Raw genomic sequence first — 9074 nt, 5'->3', positions numbered from 1 at the left:
TTTTCAGAGATAAATGAAGAAAAAAATTATTTTTAATTTGCAACCTGATGGAGGTCAGTATAGATGGACTAATAGACCAAGTCCCACACACTGCTAGAAGCCCAAATATTTTTTCAGAGCTAGATGCAGAAAAAAATTATTTTTAATTTGCAACCTGATGGAGGTCAGTATAGATGGACTAATAGACCAAGTCCCACACACCGCTAGAAGCCCAAATATTTTTTCAGAGCTAGATGCAGAAAAAAATTATATTCAATTTGCAACCTGCTGGAGGTCAGTATAGAAGGACTAATAGAACAAGTCCCACACACTGCTAGAAGCCCAAATATTTTTTCAGAGCTAAATGAAGAAAAAAATTATTTTTAATTTGCAACCTGATGGAGGTCAGTATAGATGGACTAATAGACCAAGTCCCACACACTGCTAGAAGCCCAAATATTTTTTCAGAGCTAGATGCAGAAAAAAATTATATTCAGTTTGCAACCTGATGGAGGTCAGTATAGATGGACTAATAGAATGATGCTATGCCCAAAAGATTTTACTTCACTAGGTGCAGTAAAAAAATTGGTATTCTATACACAGGTGGTATATCTTGCAACACAGATAAGCTACTCCACTGACTAACACACTCTGCAATAGGCCAAAAAGGATTAGCTTTGCTAGATTCAGCCAAATGCTGTGAAAAAAACTTGCACAGCAATGGCACAGACCTGCCTGGCAAAAACTGATAGGAACTGATGTAACCTAGTCCTGAAAAGGACTCCAATTACAATTAGTCTTTACTCCCACAATCTATCTATTTAAGAGCACAGACCTGCCTGATAAAAGTCGTAGGAAATGCTGTAACCTAGTCCTTAAAAGGACTGCAATCACAACTATTCCCTACTCCCAAGCTATCTGTATATTTGTGCGAAAATTGGCTTGAAATTAACAAGGTATAGCGCACACAGCAACAGCGGTGCCGTCTAACACGCAGCTGCAGCAGTGAGAAAATGGTGGCGATGGGGAAAATGGCTTGGTCTTATAGGGCAAGGACATGTGACATACACTGCCAATGACACATGCCCTTGCTTGTGTGAAAAAAAGCACTTCGCTCCGTGTGTGCGCTGCTGATAGGCTGACAGATTGCACCTCCCCACTGCAAATGCGGGAAAGAGAAAAAAAAATGGAGATCTTCATTGTTCCTGCAGAGATCCATCCCCTGCCCCTCCCCCCGCCCCGCTGTACACTCAAACTGCGTATTAACATTAATTTTCATCATTACTGAGAAAAAATCCAGTTATGATTTTGGTGCACGAACAGTTATCGAACATAACCTCGAACAGCCGAATTTTTCTCAAATTGTTCGTGTTCGCCGACCGGCTCGAACACCGCCCAAAACAGCTCGAATTTGAGATTGGCGAACAGTTCGAGTAGAACAACGCTCATCTCTACTCTTCTATTGTTCTCGGAATTTCTCTGATGTTTAACAATGCTTTGGAACTCTTCCATTGTTCTCGGAATTCTGCTGAAGTTTAACAATGCTTTGGAACTCTTCCATTGTTCTCAGAATTCCGCTGATGTTTAACAATGCTTTGGAACTTTTCCATTGTTCACAGAATTCTGATGAAGTTTAAAAATACTTTGGAACTCTACCATTGTTCTCAGAATTCCGCTGATGTTTAACAATGCTTTGGAACTTTTCCATTGTTCACAGAATTCTGATGAAGATTAAAAATACTTTGGAACTCTACCATTGTTCTGAGAATTCCGCTGAAGTTTAACAATGCTTTGGAACTCTTCCATTGCTCTCAGTAATCTGCTGAAGTTTAAAAATGCTTTGGAACTCTTCCATTGTTCTCGGAATTCCGCTGAATTTTAACAATGCTTTGGAACTGTTCCATTGTTGTGGGAATTCTGCTGAACTTTAAAAATGCTTTGGAATTCTTCCATTGTTCTCGGAATTCTGCTGAAGGTTAAAACTGCTTTAGAAATCTTCCATTGTTCTTTTAATTCCACTGATGTTTAAAAATGCTTTGGAATTCTTCCATTGTTCTCCGAATTCCGCTGATGTTTAACAATACTTTGGAACTCTTCCATTGTTCTTGGAATTCCGCTGGAGTTTAACACTGCTTTGGAACTCTTCCATTGTTCTCAGAATTCCGCTGATGTTTACCAATGCTTTGGAGCTCTTCCATTGTTCATGGAATTCCGCTGAAGTTTAAAAATGCTTTGGAACTCTGCCATTGTTCTCCGAATTCCGCTGATGTATAACAATGCTTTAGAACTCTTCCATTGTTCTCATAATTCTGCTGAAGTTTAACAATGCTATGGAACTCTTCCATTGTTCTCGGAATTCTGCTGAAGTTTAAAAATGCTTTGGAACTCTTCCATTGTTCTCGGCATTCCGCTGATGTTTAACAATGCTTTGGAATTCTTCCATTGTTCTCCGAATTCTGTTGATGTTTAACAATATTTTGGAACTCTTCCATTTTTCTCAGAATTCTGTTGGAGTTTAACACTGCTTTGGAACTCTTCCATTGTTCTCAGAATTCCGCTCAAGTTTAAAAATGCTTTGGAACTCTTCCATTGTTCTCGGAATTCCGCTGAAGTTAAAAGTGCTTTGTAAATCTTCCATTGTTCTCGGAATTCTGCTGAAGTTTAAAAATGCTTTGGAACTCTTCCATTGTTCTGGGAATTCTGCTGAAGTTAAAAGTGCTTTGGAACTCTTCCATTGTTCTCGGAATTCTGCTGAAGTTTAAAAATGCTTTGAAACTCTTCCATTGTTCTTGGAATTCCGCTGATGTTTAACAATGCTTTGGAACTCTTCCATTGTTCTCGGAATTCTTCTGAAGTTTAAAAATGCTTTGGAACTCTTCCATTGTTCTCCGTATTCCGCTGATGTTTAACAATGCTTTGGAAATCTTCCATTGTTCTGGGAATTCTGCTGAAGTTTAAAAATGATTTGGAACTCGTCCATGGTTCTCGGAATACTGCTTAAGTTTAAAAATGGTTTGGAACTCTTCCTTTGCTCTCGGAATTACGCTGATGTTTAACAATGCTTTGGAAATCTTCAATCGTTCTGGAAATTCTGCTGAAGTTTAACGATGCTTTGGAACTCTTCCATTGTTCTCGGAATTCTGCAGAAGTTTAAAAATGCTTTGGAACTCTTCCATTGTTCTTGGAATTCCGCAGATGTTTAACAATGCCTTGGAACCCTTCCATTGCTCTCAGAATTCTGCTGAAGTTTAAATATGCATTGGAGCTTTTCCATTGTTCTCGGAATTTCGTTGAAGTTTAAAAATGCTTTGGAACTCTTCCATTGTTCTCGGAATTCCGCTGAAGTTTAACAGATGTTTGGAACTCTTCTATTGTTCTCGGAATTCCACTGATGTTTAACAATGCTTTGGAACTCTTCCATTGTTCCCTGAATTCTGCTGAAGTTTAAAAATGCTTGGAACTCTTTCATTGTTCTCGGAATTCCGCTGATATTTAACAATGCTTTGGAACTCATCCATTGTTCACGGAATTCCGCTGAAGTTTAAAAATACTTTGGAACTCTTCCATTATTCTCGGAATTCTGCTGAAGTTTAAAAATGCTTTGGAACTCTTCCATTGTTCTTGGAATCATTCTGAAGTTTAAAAACGCTTTGGAATTCCTCAAATGTTCTCGGAATTCCGCTGAAGTTTAAAAATGCTTTGGAACTCTTCAATTGTTCTCGGAATTCTGCTGATGTTTAACAATGCTTTGGAACTCTTTCATTGTTCACGGAATTCCGCTGAAGTTTAAAAATGCTTTGGAACTCTTCCATTGTTCTCGGAATTCCGCTGAAGTTTAACAGATGTTTGGAACTCTTCTATTGTTCTCGGAATTCCACTGATGTTTAACAATGCTTTGGAACTCTTCCATTGTTCCCTGAATTCTGCTGAAGTTTAAAAATGCTTGGAACTCTTTCATTGTTCTCGGAATTCCGCTGATATTTAACAATGCTTTGGAACTCATCCATTGTTCACGGAATTCCGCTGAAGTTTAAAAATACTTTGGAACTCTTCCATTATTCTCGGAATTCTGCTGAAGTTTAAAAATGCTTTGGAACTCTTCCATTGTTCTTGGAATCATTCTGAAGTTTAAAAACGCTTTGGAATTCCTCAAATGTTCTCGGAATTCCGCTGAAGTTTAAAAATGCTTTGGAACTCTTCAATTGTTCTCGGAATTCTGCTGATGTTTAACAATGCTTTGGAACTCTTTCATTGTTCACGGAATTCCGCTGAAGTTTAAAAATGCTTTGGAACACTTCCATTGTTCTCGGAATTGTGCTGAAGTTTAAAAATGCTTTGGAACTCTTCAATTGTTCACGGAATTCCGCTGAAGTTTAAAAATGCTTTGGAACACTTCCTTTGTTCTCAGAATTCTGCTGAAGTTTAACAATGCTTTGGAACTCTTCCATTGTTCTGGGAATTCTGCTGAAGTTAAAAGTGCTTTGGAACTCTTCCATTGTTCTCGGAATTCTGCTGAAGTTTAAAAATGCTTTGAAACTCTTCCATTGTTCTCGGAATTCCGCTGATGTTTAACAATGCTTTGGAACTCTTCAATTGTTCACGGAATTCCGCTGATGATTAACAATGCTTTGGAACTCTTCCTTTGTTCTCAGAATTCTGCTGAAGTTTAACAATGCTTTGGAACTCTTCCATTGTTCTGGGAATTCTGCTGAAGTTAAAAGTGCTTTGGAACTCTTCCATTGTTCTCGGAATTCTGCTGAAGTTTAAAAATGCTTTGAAACTCTTCCATTGTTCTCGGAATTCCGCTGATGTTTAACAATGCTTTGGAACTCTTCAATTGTTCACGGAATTCCGCTGATGATTAACAATGCTTTGGAACTCTTCCTTTGTTCTCAGAATTCTGCTGAAGTTTAACAATGCTTTGGAACTCTTCCATTGTTCTGGGAATTCTGCTGAAGTTAAAAGTGCTTTGGAACTCTTCCATTGTTCTCGGAATTCTACTGAAGTTTAAAAATGCTTTGAAACTCTTCCATTGTTCTCGGAATTCCGCTGATGTTTAACAATGCTTTGGAACTCTCCCATTGTTCTCGGAATTCTGCTGAAGTTTAAAAATGCTTTGGAACTCTTCCATTGTTCTCGGAATTCTGATGAAGTTTAACACTGCATTGGAACTCTTGCATTGTTCTGAGAATTCCGCTGATGTTTAACAATGCTTTGGAACTCTTCCATTGTTCTGGGAATTCTTCTGAATTTTAAAAATGCTTTGAAGCTATTCCATTGTTCTCGGAATTTCGCTAATGTTTAACAATGCTTTGGAACTCTTTAATTGTTCTCTGAATTCTGCTGAAGTTTGAAAATGCTTTGGAACTCTTCCATTGTTCTCTGAATTCCGCTTAAGTTTAAAAATACATTTGAATTCTTCCATTGTTCTCGGAATTCCCCTAATGTTTAACAATGCTTTCGAACAATTCCTTTGTTCTCGGAATTCTGCTGAAGTTTAAAAATGCTTTGAAACTCTTACATTGTTCTCGGAATTTCTCTGATGTTTAACAATGCTTTGGAACTCTTCCATTGTTCTCTGGATTCCGCTGGAGTTTAACAATGCTTTGGAACTCTTCCATTGTTCTCGGAATTCCGCTGATGTTTAACAATGCTTTGGAACTCTTCCATTGTTCCCTGAATTCTGCTGAAGTTTAAAAATGCTTGGAAACGCTTCCATTGTTCTCGGAATTCCACTGAAGTTTAACAATGCTTTGGAACTCTTCCATTGTTCTCGGAGTTCTGCTGAATTCTAAAAATGCTTTGGAACTCTTCCATTATTCTCGGAATTCCGCTGAAGTTTAAAAATGCTTTGGAACTCTTCCATTGTTCTCGGAATTCTTCTGAAGTTTAAAAACGCTTTGGAACTCTTCAAATGTTCTCGGAATTCCGCTGAAGTTTAAAAATGCTTTGCAACTCTTCAATTGTTCTCGAAATTCCGCTCAAGTTTACCAATGCTTTGGAACTCTTCTATTGTTCTCGGAATTTCTCTGATGTTTAACAATGCTTTGGTACTCTTCCATTGTTCTCGGAATTCTGCTGAAGTTTAACAATGCTTTGGAACTCTTCCATTGTTCTCAGAATTCCGCTGATGTTTAACAATGCTTAGGAACTCTTCCATTGTTCACAGAATTCTGCTGAAGTTTAAAAATGCTTTGGAACTCTTCCATTGTTCTGAGAATTCCGCTGAAGTTTAACAATGCTTTGGAACTCTTCTATTGCTCTCAGTAATCCGCTGAAGTTTAAAAATGCTTTGGAACTCTTCCATTGTTCTCGGAATTCCGCTGAATTTTAACAATGCTTTGGAACTCTTCCATTGTTCTGGGAATTCTGCTGAAGTTTAAAAATGCTTGGAATTCTTCCATTGTTCTCGGAATTCTGCTGAAGGTTAAAACTGCTTTAGAAATCTTCCATTGTTCTTGTAATTCCGCGGATATTTAACAATGCATTGGAACACTTCCATTGTTCTCGGAATTCTGCTGAAGCTTAAAAATGCTTTGGAACTCTTCCATTTTTCTCGGAATTCTGGTGAAGTTTAAAATTGCTTTTGAACTCTTCCATTGTTCTCGGAATTCCGCTGATGTTTAACAATACTTTGGAACTCTTTAATAGTTCTTGGAATTCCGCTGGAGTTTAACACTGCTTTGGAACTCTTCCATTGTTCTCGGAATTCCGCTGATGTTTAACAATGCTTTGGAACTCTTCCATTGTTCCCTGAATTCTGCTGAAGTTTAAAAATGCTTGGAAACGCTTCCATTGTTCTCGGAATTCCACTGAAGTTTAACAATGCTTTGGAACTCTTCCATTGTTCTCGGAGTTCTGCTGAATTCTAAAAATGCTTTGGAACTCTTCCATTATTCTCGGAATTCCGCTGAAGTTTAAAAATGCTTTGGAACTCTTCCATTGTTCTCGGAATTCTTCTGAAATTTAAAAACGCTTTGGAACTCTTCAATTGTTCTCGGAATTCCGCTGAAGTTTAAAAATGCTTTGGAACTCTTCAATTGTTCTCGGACTTCCGCTCAAGTTTACCAATGCTTTGGAACTCTTCTATTGTTCTCGGAATTTCTCTGATGTTAAACATTGCTTTGGAACTCTTCCACTGTTCTCGGAATTCTGCTGAAGTTTAACAATGCTTTGGAACTCTTCCATTGTTCTCAGAATTCCGCTGATGTTTAACAATGCTTTGGAACTCTTCCATTGTTCACAGAATTCTGCTGAAGTTTAAAAATACTTTGGAACTCTTCCATTGTTCTGAGAATTCCGCTGAAGTTTAACAATGCTTTGGAACTCTTCGATTGCTCTCAGTAATCCGCTGAAGTTTAAAAATGCTTTGGAACTGTTCCATTGTTCTCGGAATTCCGCTGAATTTTAACAATGCTTTGGAACTCTTCCATTGTTCTGGGAATTCTGCTGAAGTTTAAAAATGCTTTGGAATTCTTCCATTGTTCTCGGAATTCTGCTGAAGGTTAAAACTGCTTTAGAAATCTTCCATTGTTCTTGTAATTCCGCTGATGTTTAACAATGCATTGGAACTCTTCCATTGTTCTCGGAATTCTGCTGAAGCTTAAAAATGCTTTGAAACTCTTCCATTTTTCTCGGAATTCTGGTGAAGTTTAAAATTGCTTTTGAACTCTTCAATTGTTCTCGGAATTCCGCTGATGTTTAACAATACTTTGGAACTCTTCCATTGTTCTTGGAATTCCGCTGGAGTTTAACACTGCTTTGGAACGCTTCCATTGTTCTCAGAATTCCGCTGATGTTTAAAAATGCTTTGGAGCTCTTCCATTGTTCATGGAATTCCGCTGAAGTTTAAAAATGCTTTGGAACTCTGCCATTGTTCTCCGAATTCTGCTGATGTATAACAATGCTTTAGAACTCTTCCATTGTTCTCATAATTCCGCTGAAGTTTAACAATGCTATGGAACTCTTCCATTGTTCTCGGAATTCTGCTGAAGTTTAAAAATGCTTTGGAACTCTTCCATTGTTCTCGGCATTCCACTGATGTTTAACAACGCTTTGGAATTCTTCCATTGTTCTCCGAATTCTGCTGATGTTTAACAATATTTTGGAACTCTTCCATTTTTCTCAGAATTCTGTTGGAGTTTAACACTGCTTTGGAACTCTTCCATTGATCTCAGAAATCCGCTGATGTTTAACAATGCTTTGGAGCTTTTCCATTGTTCATGGAATTCCGCTGATGTTTAACAATGCTTTGGAACTCTTCCATCGTTCTCAGAATTCCGCTCAAGTTTAAAAATGCTTTGGAACTCTTCCATTATTCTCAGAATTCCGCTGAAGTTTAAAAATGCTTTGGAACTCTTCCATTGTTCTCGGAATTCCGCTGAAATTATCCAATGCTTTGGAACACTTATATTGTTCTGGGAATTCTGCCGAAGTTTAAAAATGCTTTGGAACTCTTCCATTGTTCTTGGAATCCTGCTGAAGTTTAAAAATGCTTAGGAACTCTTCCCTTGTTCTAGGAATTCTTGTGATGTTTTACAATGCTTTGGAACTCTTCCATTGTTCACAAAATTCCGCTGAAGTTTAAAAATGCTTTGGAACACTTACATTGTTCTCAGAATTCCGCTGATGTTTAACAATGCTTTGGAACTATTCCATTGTTCTCAGAATTCCGCTGGAGTTTAACAATGCTTTGGAACTCTTCCATTGTTCTCGGAATTCCGCTGATGTTTATCAATGCTTTGGAACTCTTCCATTGTTCACGGAATTCTGCTGAAGTTTAAAAATTCTTTGGAACTCTTCCATTGTTCTCGGAATTCCACTGAAGTTTAACAATGCTTTGGAACTCTTCCATTGTTCTCGGAATTCTGCTGAAGTCTAAAAATGCTTTGAAATTCTTCCATTATTCTCTGAAATCCGCTGAAGTTTAAAAATGCTTTGGAACTCTTCCATTGATCTCAGAATTCTTCTGAAGTTTAAAAACGCTTTGGAATTCCTCCAATATTCTCGGAATTCCGCTGAAGTTTAACAGTGCTTGGAACTCTTCCATTATTCTCGGAATTCTGATGAAGTTTAAAAATGCTTTGGAACTCTTC

Source organism: Phyllobates terribilis, unplaced genomic scaffold (genome assembly GCF_046119375.1).
Source record: "Phyllobates terribilis strain yellow unplaced genomic scaffold, ASM4611937v1 Scaffold_14__1_contigs__length_39327217, whole genome shotgun sequence".
In the NCBI taxonomy this organism is placed as follows: domain Eukaryota; kingdom Metazoa; phylum Chordata; class Amphibia; order Anura; family Dendrobatidae; genus Phyllobates; species Phyllobates terribilis.
Note: the sequence above shows the minus strand (reverse complement) of the source record.